Genomic DNA, 12,929 nt, shown 5'->3' with positions numbered 1-12,929 from the left:
TCAGTTTGCATTTATTTTCCCTCTGTCACCATCTTAGCAGGACAAACCCCAAATTAAATTTTAAAAATCCTCTGCTTAAACATTGTTACCTGATCTACCGTTTGGGATTCTGCACGTCATTAGATGCCTAAGCTACAAGTCTCTGTAAATGAAGATGAGAGGTTGTGACATTTTTCTTGACTCAGTCCTGGCTACACTGGGGTCACGTGTCCGCAGCTGCCGGCACTGCCCGGGAACCTCGCTCTTCTGTCTTCACGGAGACGCCAGCCCTGCCCCACTCCTGTTCAGCTCCTGCTGTTTTCAGGACTTGATTTTAAGCTCCTTTCCATATGGGCTTTAAACATCTCAGTTTCTACATATACTTTTCATTCTTACATAATTGCTTCCACAACCTGTCTTCATATATATATATATAAATATATAGATATATATAGAGAGAGATATTAATATGATATGTATTATTTCATAAATAGTTGTCACTGCTGCCACACTGCATTATAACATTATGTAAGTTTCAGGTATGCTTGATTGCGAATCAACAGATTCACAGACTCCATTAAATTGACCCAGTGGTCAAGTTCTAACCTTCACTGCTGCCTTTTTCCTGAGTTATCCACCCTTTTCCTGCTTCCCTGCTGGTAATCGCTCCTTGGTCTTATAGTCAAAAAGTTTATATTTGTTTCCCTTAGTGCATCTGTCTGTTGGGTTTGTCTGTGTACCACACTTGAGTGGAACCATATGGTGACTGTCATCCTCCGTCTGGCTCGTTTCACTACTTATCACCCCTCTAGGTCCATCCATGCTGTTGTCAATGGCAGGATTTCATCTTTTTTTATGGCCAAGTAGCATTCCATTGTGAATACACCACATCTTCTGTAGCCATTTGGGCTGTTATAAATAGGACGGCGCTGAGCATGAGGGTGCATGTAGCTCTTTGAATGAGTGTATAAACATAATTTCATCTAAGATTTCACACAATCAAATAGTCATGGAGCAATAAAATTAGATCACAACTAATGACGCTTGCATAACTAGTTATCCAGCAGAGAACTTCAGGAAGATTATTTAATCTTCGAAATAATTCCTAATAGCACCATCCATCACCCTATGACTCATGGACAAAAGAAGACCCGTCTGAAACTCTAATTCTAGTTGTTTTTCTTTTTGCATCATAGTCTTAATTTTGAGTTCCCTTTTATTTAGGATGTTCTTTGCCAGTCAGTCAATTTCTGAGTATCCCCATGTGATTTTAATCTGTGGGTAGTCCACGGTGGAGGTGTAGCTGACAATGTTTCTTGCTCACCTTCACTGTGCGATGTGTGATGCTGGTTAGAGCCACTTCCTGATGTGGTTGAAGAACATAGGCTACTAAAGAGGGACAAAAGGCAGAGGACATAGAAACATAAGGTCCAAAAATGAAAGTAGGCAAAGGAATGCTTTAGATCATGACACAGCAGGATCGAAGGAGCAACAGCTGAAGACTATGTGAAATCCTAGATGAAGACAGGTAAAATCAGATGCGAAAAATACAATTTTATTTGTCTGAATCTACATTTGATCGTGAAGATCCATTCTATGCATGATTGAAAATACAATCTTGATTTTTAGTGAACAAAAGAAATTTAGAATTTTTTTCTCAGTCGCTTGAAACGTTATTACCATTCCTGCTTTCTGTCTGGTCTTGGCAGGTGAGTCTTTGAAATGATCACGCTCAGGAGCTCGGTAGCCCTGGAAGCCTCCACCCCACACTTAATTAAGTGCAGAAAGGTGGCTACTGACCCAGACCGCCTGCTGCGCCGATCTGCCTGAAACTGCACATAGGACTTAGAAGCCCCTTTCACGGGTGCTGAGATGAGGTGGGGACACAGGTAGATTATTCCTAATTATCAGTTCCCCACTTGCTCTGTACACTATACACAGAGTCTGCCTGATCTCAGATTCCAGGAGCAACCTGTGCTAATAATTCCTCCACGTCTCTCATTGAGAGACAGTTATTTTCCTAAGAAGAGGAAGAAAAGGGAATTAAGATAGATCCTTGAGTTAGTGTGCAATTGCCTAATGTAGGTTTTAGATTAGAAGCTGACATTAAACTGATTTAGTTTCAATTCTCTACCTCTCTTCTTTGAGACAACAAGATGAAGATTAATCTAAGTAGAAGAGGCTGAAGTGCAAAATAAATTATATATTTACATAATATATGCAATTACATATTTATATTTTGGAATTATAAATTACAATTATATTACATATTTACAAATGAATGTATTATACATTTACATATATAATTTATAGCATTATATATAATTAAGCAAAGAAAATGATAATGCTTGTTATCATTATTCAACCCTTGTTATACTTAATAAGTTAACATGATAATTTGCATAAGGCTAACATACATGTTTTTGTAGATTAGTTTTTTAAATGTCCAAAATAACCCTATGAGGTATGTTCAGTTATTATACTTATTTTATAGGTGATGAAAATAGGCAGAAAATTAAATCCCCTTTCCAGATCAAAGCTCTCATGACTATCCAAAGATTTAGATTATTTGCTTGCAGCAGTCCACTCTGTTGACTCAGTACAATAATATTGGTAATACACAAAAATATATCATTAGATACCAAGAGTTTTACAGTTTATTAATAATTTCCCAGTTGTCTTCATACATGCATTTCTCACTGGAATAATGAAAGTAAAGTCTATTGACATAGTCATGTTGACATTTCGATCTGCACAAATACCTCTGTGGACAGCCTGTGCCTTCACTAGCATCTGTTGTGTTAACAAATACCACCCATCTCGCCACGGAACTAAGTTAAGACTACAGGAAACGTCTATCATATGAGTTGTGGAGACCATCTAAAGCCAACACTATGCAATTTTTATTTTGAACACTCAACTTTTGTCCTAGGGGTTGAGTGTCCTAGGGGTTGAGTCTGAGCACTATCATTGCTATGACCTGAGTTCGATCTCCAGCCAGGGGCTGAACCACAGGGCACAGCAGACCCCTCCTGTCTCCCTGCTGCTCCCCTCAGCAGTGGATTTCAGTAGATCCACCTGTTCTGCTCCCCACTCTGTCTCAGGTGAATCTTCTCACCCCCTGCACCTCTGTTTTACACCCCAGATCTTCTCAGCAACAAAAAAAATAAAGAAAGAAAAAAAGAAATTCAGACATCTTTCTTCTGAAAATCCACACATGGTAATTATTACTAAACTCATGTTACAATTGAAGAAATGAACTGAGAGAGCAGTTTGCCAAGGGTTAGGGTGGGAAAAACCAGCCTGCCAAGCTACACTAAGCTAAGTGAAAAGTCTTTGTTTAAAACCAGTGTGTTTTATTTACTCTGCTTATGTGTGTATGTATTACAAAATCCTTTTGCATAAATGATAACCCCTTAATAATTTATTTTATACTATTATGATGCCATGGTTATCTTGACAAATATTGTGCTGTATACCTTATATTTGTTTTAAATGAAATAGCAGATGTAGGAGAGAAAATGCCTTTTAGATTAGCGATTAAGTGTAAATTTCAAATAAAGGCAGGTTAGAGCATTTTTAGCTTGATAAAACTCTTATAATGTGGTACAATTAACATAGTTTATTATGGTTTAACATCAATGTTTTCATGACATGAAAATCATTTAGGAATCACGCTATACAGATGTTCATGAATTATTGATCTTATCTCTGTTTAACCAAAATCACTTTTCTCCACTCTTCAATAGCATATATTATGGAAAAATACAAAGACCTTGATTATTCATGAACCTAGATTGATACTCTCAAAATACACCAAACATTCCTTAAAATAATCTTGAGCAATGTTCAGTGGCATAAGCATTATTTAGCCTCAAAAACTAGGCATGATCGTCATTTATTAGACATTTTGTGGCCTAAAAACAACATAATAAATACAGAACAAAATAAGATTGGATTGCTGGATTAAATAAATTATCCCCAGTTTATCAGGTATGAATTTCTCAGGCTTCTTCCCCATCAATATATGTATAAACATCCCAGGTAGGACACAAAGAATTAGTATTTTGAAGACTACCATTCTTTAAAATATGCATCTTCTAAAACTGGACTTCTATAAAATGGTAAGTTGGAGGCTATTCAATAAATCTATTTTGGGAGGCCAAAATTGGTTTTCTTGTACACTTTTGTTCCATTGAAGTCCTCAAGATTATTCAAGGGCAAAATATGTCTCTTTAAATGAAAAGGGGATCTATTTTTATATGTGAAATGTTTCATGCAGCTTTTCGATCTAATTCAGGCTCTCAATATGCTGCAAAGTTCATTTTAAATTTTTTCCTCCTATCTCACTGAAGGTTGTTTTCAAACAAATGTCCTGAAAGAAAATTTAAGTATCCAGGAGAAGAGAAAAGCACTGATACATTGATTATATGAAATAAATGTGACACACGGGTCTATCTTTTTATTTAGATGGAAAAGGATGAATATGTAGTGTTTCTTTTCCATTCAAAGAAATGCCTTGGAACATCCACAAATACTTACCAGCAGGTACATTACTGCTTAAAAGCAGGGATCAGAAGTTGCCTATTGTTCATTACGCTGCTAAAAATAGCTTCTAAATAATAGCTCAGAAAGGATTAGGGTTGAGTCTTTGATTTCAAAATCATAAAATGACAAAAGCAGAAGACAGAGCAGAGAAAGAGGGGGTGAGGAAGGACGTAAGACAGGTGATCCATACACCTGGTGACCTTCTCTCCTTTCAAGGAGGAAGACTTACCGCCCTTAAACGCACAGTCTTGGGGAAACTATCTCCTATAAAACATGGATTTTCCACCAGCGGTTTTATGTAATCATCATCTTTAATCTTCTTAACAATGTGGTTTTTCATATAGAGGAATTCATCATCGAAAATTAAGTCATTTGGGGCCTCCCTGGTGGTGCAGGGGTTAAAGACAGCATTGTCAAGCTATCACCAGCCTCTGCAGCACGAGCTCCATCCCAGCCAGGGAGCTACCCACAGGGCGCAGCAGACCTCTCCTGTCTCTGCTGCTCCCCTCAGCAGTGGATTTCAGTCAGTCTGTCTGTTCTGCTCCCCACTCTGTCTATGGTGAGTCCTCTCACCCCCCATACCTCTGGCCTGTACCCCAGCTCTTGTATGCATAAATAAATAAATCTTTAAAAAAAAAAAAGAGAATTAAGTCATTGGCTCCAGATTATAGATGTCGGATGCAACATGCTTCCTAAACTCATTTCCCCCTAGTCTGTCAATTCCTTTAGTTTTAGGGTCCTGTTGCTTTAGTCCTAAGTTGCATTCTCTTGTTTTTCAGGATTGTGCTTGCATAGTCTTATTTTTGGCTCCATCCATCCCTCCCAGGCTCCGGCTGACTTGCTGGCGCCCCACCCCCACACCCAGAAACACGCCCTGATCTTTCCCCATGGGGAAATTCTTTTGCTTGAGAACCCAGGACCCAGTGAAGGTCTTTATTGCCCTGCACCTGGCGCCACAGCTAACTTTGCAGATAGCTCTTCTAATTCGTGACTTATTCTGTCTTCGTTGTCCCAAGTAGCCCTGCGGTAATTGAGGCAAAAGGGGTTACTCAACAACAGATGAGCAGGTGTATTGTTCTCAGAAACTGAAACTCAAAGGACACTTGGGAGGAGAGACAAGGGGAGCGAAACCGAGGGCCCAGGCTTGTCTTTGGGTTCTGAATTCCCTGTGTCTCTGCAAATGTTGGAGACTCTGTAATCACGAGGAAATGACTCCCTGAATAAAAGGACTTAAGAGCCGATAACAGGATGAACAAACCAGCCAATTGTCCCTCAAAAATATGCTCTAGCCAGACATTATTTAATTTTAAAAATCAAATTAGAATCCCTTTTTGTGTGGAATTCCAGATTTTTAAGATATATGAATAGTTTTAATACTAGCATAAAATGTGCTTATTTGAATCAAATACATTTTCTTAGTATTATCAAATATCATTCTCTGTAATTCCCAAAGAAATTCTTAGTATATTTGTTAATCTTAAATAAGAATTGTCATCTCAACAGAAAACCAGTGAATCAAGAAAACAAGTGACAATTTGCCTTTAGGTTGTAATTTTCATTGTTTATTTGGACTAAGCTGTTATAAACATGGCAATAATAAAAAAATGATAATAATAAAATAAAAATCTCTGGAGTTGTCAAGTGGGATTTACACAACAGTTGTAAATGTTTTGAGTCAATTTAATGTAAGCGCTCTGATCCATCTTATTAGGAACGTGGAAATAGATTCTGCCTCCATTCAACAGATCTTAGGTGCCAGTGTATACAACGTATATGGAATGGTGTATAAGAGAAACTGTTAATATTGTTGTTAATATATTTTCAGTTTATAAGAAAATATTTCACTATATGAAAACAAGAGGAAAATTACTTATGAAACAACCTTTTTTCCTTCTGTGCCACAGAATATAACAGTCACTCAGACTAAAGAGGAGAGGTACCTGTTGCGGAAGGAACGTCTTTGAACTAAAGGCAGCTATTCTGCATGAAGTAAGGAAGGAAGAGATAAACTATAATAACAATAATGATAAAAAAAATTTACACCCTCTTCTTCATCCCCTGCTCTCTAGGCACTGTTGTAGCTACTAGAAAAAGAAAATTCTATATAACTCTATCAACTTGAGGGGAAATACCAAATGTAAGACCAAGATCTGAAGAATAACTATGATCTCATATAACATAAAGGTATGAATAAGGGGATCTAGCATAAGGAGGGATGATTAACACTCTCTGTGGGTGCCTTGAGAAAAACTCAGCTAAATGTCATGGATGTAAGTGGCCTATCTGTTAAGTATCACTATCAAGTATCATCTTGAAGAATTGGTAAAAATTTTAGAAATTGTGCAAACATGGTCAGGAATTCCTAATTCAGAAGGAAACAAGAGGGATATCAAGAAGGCATGGATGCATATTTAATGTTGGAAATGACACTAACTCTTCTATTTTTGTAAACCAGTTTTTTAAAGATTTGTTTATTTATTTACAGGTAGAAGAACTGGGATATAGGCCATAGGTGCAAGGAGTAAGAGGATTTACCAGAGACAGAGTGGGGAGCAGAACAGTCGGATCCACTGAAATCCACTGCTGAGGGGAGCAGCGGGGGAGAGGAGAGGTCTGCTGCGCCATGTGGGTAGCTCCCTGGCTGGGGCTGGAACTCAGGCCATAGCAGTGATAGCTCAGGCTTAACCCTTAGGCCACCAGGGAGGCCCCAACACCAACTCTTTTCAACCCAACAGATGTTCTTCTGAAAGCCCTTTTACTCTGGCTTCACAAATACTAATTCATCAACGAGGAAAGTCTGAGGTCTCACACAGGCAAAATTGCAAGTGATCTCTCATTCTGAGAATGTTCCAAATGTTTTAAGGAGAGAATTCCTGTAATGTTTTGTGATTGAGGAAATATGATTGAATGAATTGAAGTAAAATAAGCAAAATGACATTGTTATGTTCATCCCAATTGAGTTCTCAAGTGATTCATATTAATGAAAATTCTAGGGAAAATGAAGACTGTCTTTCTCAGTAGATGCTAAATTAGATAGTGCATTGCCGCAAACTTATTTTGCATGATTCCTTTCAGGCAAGAAATCCCTAAATCACGCATATTAGAAGTAGTTTAGTAATAAACAACTGAAACCAGAGTATCCTGAGAATAAGTAAGTGTACATACAATAAAGCAAGGTTTGCTCTCTCAACGCGGGCAGGTTCAAGTGCTACTGTATAAAAGTCTGGTTGCACATACAACTCTCTGACAACCCTTTGTAGACCCAGATTTCTTGTGTCTTTTTGATATGTTACTTTAAAGTTTTACTTCTCCCCACACTAAGCTTCTGCACTTAAAAAGAAAAAATAAAATAAAAGGACTTTGGTAGGTTTTCAACTAGCATTAGAAACAATGCACCTTAAAATACTTCCAACATGCTCACCAAGGCATGATAAATGCACAAAGAATTAACCACTCACCTTACTTTCTAGTCATTACCTTAATGGTTTGTGGATAAGAAAAGATTCAAGCTCATGAATTCTGTGCCTAATGTTTAGACAATTTGTACTTGCCAAAGCTGACATCAGTGTAGATAAATACTGTTTTTTTTTTGACAGATTTGGATTTGCTTCAGAAATTATCTGTCAGGAGGTTGGAATGGGTCAGGTTAAAGAAATATTTATTCTTAAAACAACCACCCATACCAAAATTAGACTCCATCATTTTCAATTTTAGTGTCTGAAAAAAATGAACCTATGAGACCTTTTCTATATTTGCAAGTAATAACCGCACAATTTAATCTCCCTTAAGTAGCCTGGTGCTTATTTTTTCGTAGGCACAGAATGTGTCTGCTTAGAAATTGCAATCTTAGGCCTCACAAAAACAGTATTTCATGCTGTGAGGTCTCTTATTTTATGTGACTGCCTTTGACATGTTCCCTAAAATTCAAATGGAGGAAAATAGTTTCAGAACAAATAGTTCATTTGGAAAACAGCTTCCCTCTTCCAGAATATCTTCAAGATCATTATCTCTAGCTTTCAGTCTCTCAGTGTTAATAATCAATTATTGTCTCTAGGCTGTGCTGTGTCTATTGTTAATCTCTATCACCACACAGAGCTGTAGATATGTAATTTTTATGGTTTGTCTCTGTAATTTATAGGAAACCTGTCATAAATATCTTCTGATGCAAGCTGAGGATTATAATAGCGGGGGGCAGACCCCCACCATTTCCTTGGAATCCCTGCCTGGTCTAGTATTCTCCCCCAGTACTTCACTGTTGCTTCTGAGTTTTCCTGCTGCTTTTCTAAAACCGCCACTTTGTGGTGAAGGGATGTGGTGATTGTGGGGGAGAGCTCCAGGCTTCCTGCTCAGCCTCTTCCCTTCATGTCACACTACATGTCACTAGCCTGGCGATGACTGACTTAGGCAGTGTGGACACACAGCCGGTATTTCCATTGATTCTCATTGGGGAAATTTTTACTATATCTGACCCATTTTGTATCCTCTAGAAAGAGTTCCTGTTGGACAAATCCAACTAGCGAGTTGTTAATTTTAATGGAAAGCAGCCATAATCCCTGATTCACGTATAGTCAGTTCTCTAATCTCACTCTACCATGACACAGGCAGGACAGTCCATAGTACAGAAGAAGATATTCATGATCTGGCCTTTTACAGAAAAAAAAAAAAATTGACAATCCCTGGGCAGAGAGTGAATGTGAAATTGACTTGAATAAAACCATCAGTATTTATTGAAACTTTATTTCAAACTAGACTATGGATATGCTGTTTTCAATATGGGAGGACATTTCAATTGTCTATAACTATAAAATGTGTTTTCTTTGGAATCCCTACCTGGCCTAGTTTAATAATACTCTGACAAAGTTGAATATGTTCCTTGAATTGGATGCTACATATTTTGTAAATGTTTTCCATTGGGCTTATTTTGCATTTTGCAAGATTATATAATTATATAAGAGGTTGGCGATCTAAGATGAAATATTATTACTGACTGACTATCGCATGAGGAATGCATGGTGCATGGCTCTCTCACGGTGATTTGGATCAAAAATGGTGAATGTGATTTATTTTGTAACTAAAATGCCAACATAAATTAATGTTTACTTCATTCATGAGCAATCAAGATACTCCATAGTGGGGGATACATAAATCAAAATCATTTCATCTTTCTAAATTATATTGCAGCTGATTAGGTGATTTTTTTTCAATCCAAGAATGTCAAAAAAATTTAAAGAGAAATAGCCCATGTCCCTAAGAAAGTTTTAAAGTTGGTTAGTAGACTTAGAAAAATGACCTGCCAAAATCCCGATAACTACTTCATATAGATTATAATTCAACCACTATTTCTCACTCTAAGGAAAACACCCATTAAATTTTGAGTGGATTTTTTCCAAAAAAAAATTATTTTGGAATTTTCTTTCTTACGCCTATTACCATGAACACTTACTTCTTCTCAGTAAAGACATCTGCAGTTTATAGACTAGAGAATACAGACAATTTTTAGAATACTCTTCAATTCCAAAAATATTTAGGCAAACTTTCTATGTATTCTGGAATGTTCCATCAGCTTCTGTGAAGAATCTATGATGCACAAAATATTTAGAAGCCCTCTTAGGTGGTCGGCAGTATGTTGAAAGTTCTCTAGTCAATCATTAGCCTAAGTGATTCTTTTGAGCTTCAGACTCATGTGCATGCCATGGCCAGGCAGTTCTCCGCCGGGTGGACACACTCAGTAATGGACCTGAACTTCCTCAACTCCTTCTTGCTCCCGTATCTTAGCTCCAGGTTTGATGTGAGGCTCCAAACAGTTGTTCACGCCTGAAACCTGGTATCTGCCTGAACTGAAGAGACTCACGCGCTCCCCAAATCAGGTGACAGGCAGTGCCCTCAGTTCCACCTTGCAAGTAGGTCTCAGGCTTCATTTCAGATTTCCTCGTGGGCCCCTGTGCTCGGCAGATGCCGTCCCTGTTCAGCATCCCAGCCTCAGCTGCTGGGTCTGGCCCTCTCCTTTTATCTTTCAGGTCATCCATGTAACATGTGAGTCCCCGAAACACATTCATGATCCTTCGTGCCGTGGCTGTTTTCTCCTGCACACTGTGGACGGAAAGAATCACCGCTGTGAAGAGAACTCGATGTTCAGTGAAAGAAAAAGCATGAAAAAGGTTATTCAAAGCTAAACGGAGACCGTGGCCCAGGGAGCCAACATGTGTTTGCTCTGAGCGGCTGATCCCGGCCTTGCAGCCTCCGTTTCTGCAGGTGAGTTACATGAGCACCTGTTTCTTCTTAACAAAGGAAAGAAGACATCACCTTAACTTTTAACGTTTCCAGTGACATGAAGGAGGTTGGTTTCTAACCAACTTAGATACTCAGAAATGAGAGACTCTGTTCCTAACTTCAGAGAACGCGCTGGAGCTTCCAGAGCTGACGTAGCCGGAGCTGCCTGTGTCGGGGAAGATGTGTGGACCAAAGGGTATTTGAATCCCTCATCTTAAAAGTGCCTGTTTGGCCGGGGGGCACGGGCAGGCAGCCCTCTTGCACCTCACAAACGTGGTGGGGGCTCCTCTGTGAACTTCTCTGAAGTCCCTGTTTCCCCCCCGGGTCTTCACAGAGATCAAGAATCACTGTTGCCTCGACCCCAAGCCCTGGAGGCAGCCCTGGCTGTGCAGAGAACATTCCTCAACGGAGCAAAACCGTGGTCCACGGGGTTCCTTGAAAACTGTATTTTTGCTTCCGTGACACCCACCCTCTGTTTAGCCATCACCTGTGGGCGGTGTGCAGGGCTAGTGTAAGGACCACGCATCTGGAGAGTAAGACTTAGAAATGGAATATTTTGCAGAATTCCTTGCTGGGGCTGAGTCCAGGATGCTGGTCTGACATTAACTGACGTAAGGAATTCTTCGAAGTTTAGCAATCGCATCTGTAAGAGGCACCTTGGGCCAACACTGCGTCTACAGCAACTCCCGGACGCGGCACACGGTGAAGAATCGTTCCATGGGTGTGGACCGTTGAGGAGAAAACGCGCTGACAAGGAGAAAAGACACCAAATAAAAGAGTGCCAGGAAGGAAAGGCGTGAGTGTGAAGAGAGGGACGTAGGAAGGCAGGACGGGAGAGAAAGGAGGTGAAGCGAATCATAAGGTCGAGCCTACATCTCTGCTGCTTTTCATTATTTGAAATTAACTTTTTTGATCTTTTCCTGCCTTTATAAAACTTAGTGTTTCTTTTTTAATTGTTGGTTCCCCATTTTAAGTCACTATTGACATATTCCCTGTGCCTCTTGCTTTGCTGTGGGGAATGATCTCAAGGATTTACACAGACAGGTTTCCAGAATACAGTTTGCTTTGAAATACGCCATGCCCACGCGTCGAAGACAATATGCTTGCATTTCTGCCTACATATATTATAATATTATATACTATATTAATTATATTATATTATATATTATATTATATTATAGTAATTATATTTCTGCCTACATATACTTCTTACTTCTGCATATATTATAAGCCAAATTATCTTTTTGATTTTTGCTTTAGTAAATGGCATTGCTGCAGACTCCCTGAAGTGTGTGGATCCAGAGAGACTCCAGGAGAAAGAATTCTCCAGAGGTTTTCAGGTGAACCAGGCCAGGCTTTATGGGAGGCTGGTACACAAGGCATTCGGGGCTGGGGAGGGGAGTTTAGCTTAACTCCTGCAGGGGTGGGGAGGAGATGTCTGAAGGGGAGGCGCACCAGGCAGGGCGAGGGCGTCGTCTGTGATCTGGGTTGGGCCGCACCTGGGCAGGGTAGACCCCGTCCACCCCACCTGGGCTCTCAGGCTCCCCCGCCAGGAAAGTGCAAGACATTCATGAGCCAGGGATCCGCTGGCACGGGGTGCTTTGGGTCAGTCTGGTGAAAGAAAATGGTTGAACAAGAAGGAAGACAGAACTGCTCCTCCAGCTCCCCCCGTTTAAACAGGACCTGAGCCACTTTGCATCTTAGCAGCTCAGTTGTCCCTGGACAGTCTCAATTTCCCTAGACTGCCTCAAATGATCTTTTAAATTTATTGAGAAAAGGAACTGAACCGGCGTTTATGTCTGTCCGCTTATTTACTTATGGAAAGGATTTTTAAAACAAATGATTTTACCTCTTTATGTTAAAGACTTTTGACAGGTGCACAGTTTGCCTCTGTGGAGCACAGACATACGGATTTTATTTTATTTTTTTTAAGATTTATTTATTTACGCATACAAGAACTGGGGTATAGGTCAGAGGTGCAGGGGTGAGGGGATTCACCAGAGACAGAGTGGGGAGCAGAGCAGGTGGATCCACTGAAATCCACTGCTAAGGGGAGCAGCGGGGAGACTGGAGAGGTCTGCTCGCCATGTGGGTCAGCTCCCTGGCTGGGGATCGAACTTGTGGTGCAGTGG

General features: G+C 39.7%; 1 long non-coding RNA gene across 1 annotated transcript in view; it reads left to right on the top strand.

Annotated features, from left to right (window-relative positions):
• Positions 1-10,765, top strand: part of LOC119239801 (uncharacterized) — a 116,060-nt gene extending 105,295 nt beyond the window's left edge. Inside the window, exon 4 of the long non-coding RNA XR_005124002.1 lies at positions 10,545-10,765. This is a non-coding gene — a long non-coding RNA (uncharacterized LOC119239801). The remainder of the gene's footprint in view (positions 1-10,544) is intronic.
• The last annotated feature ends 2,164 nt before the right edge of the window (positions 10,766-12,929 follow it).

The sequence above is a fragment of the Talpa occidentalis genome, unplaced genomic scaffold (genome assembly GCF_014898055.3).
Source record: "Talpa occidentalis isolate TD23 unplaced genomic scaffold, MPIMG_talOcc4v2.1 talOcc4.12, whole genome shotgun sequence".
NCBI classification, from domain to species: domain Eukaryota; kingdom Metazoa; phylum Chordata; class Mammalia; order Eulipotyphla; family Talpidae; genus Talpa; species Talpa occidentalis.
This window is presented reverse-complemented; position numbering and strand designations above follow the sequence as displayed.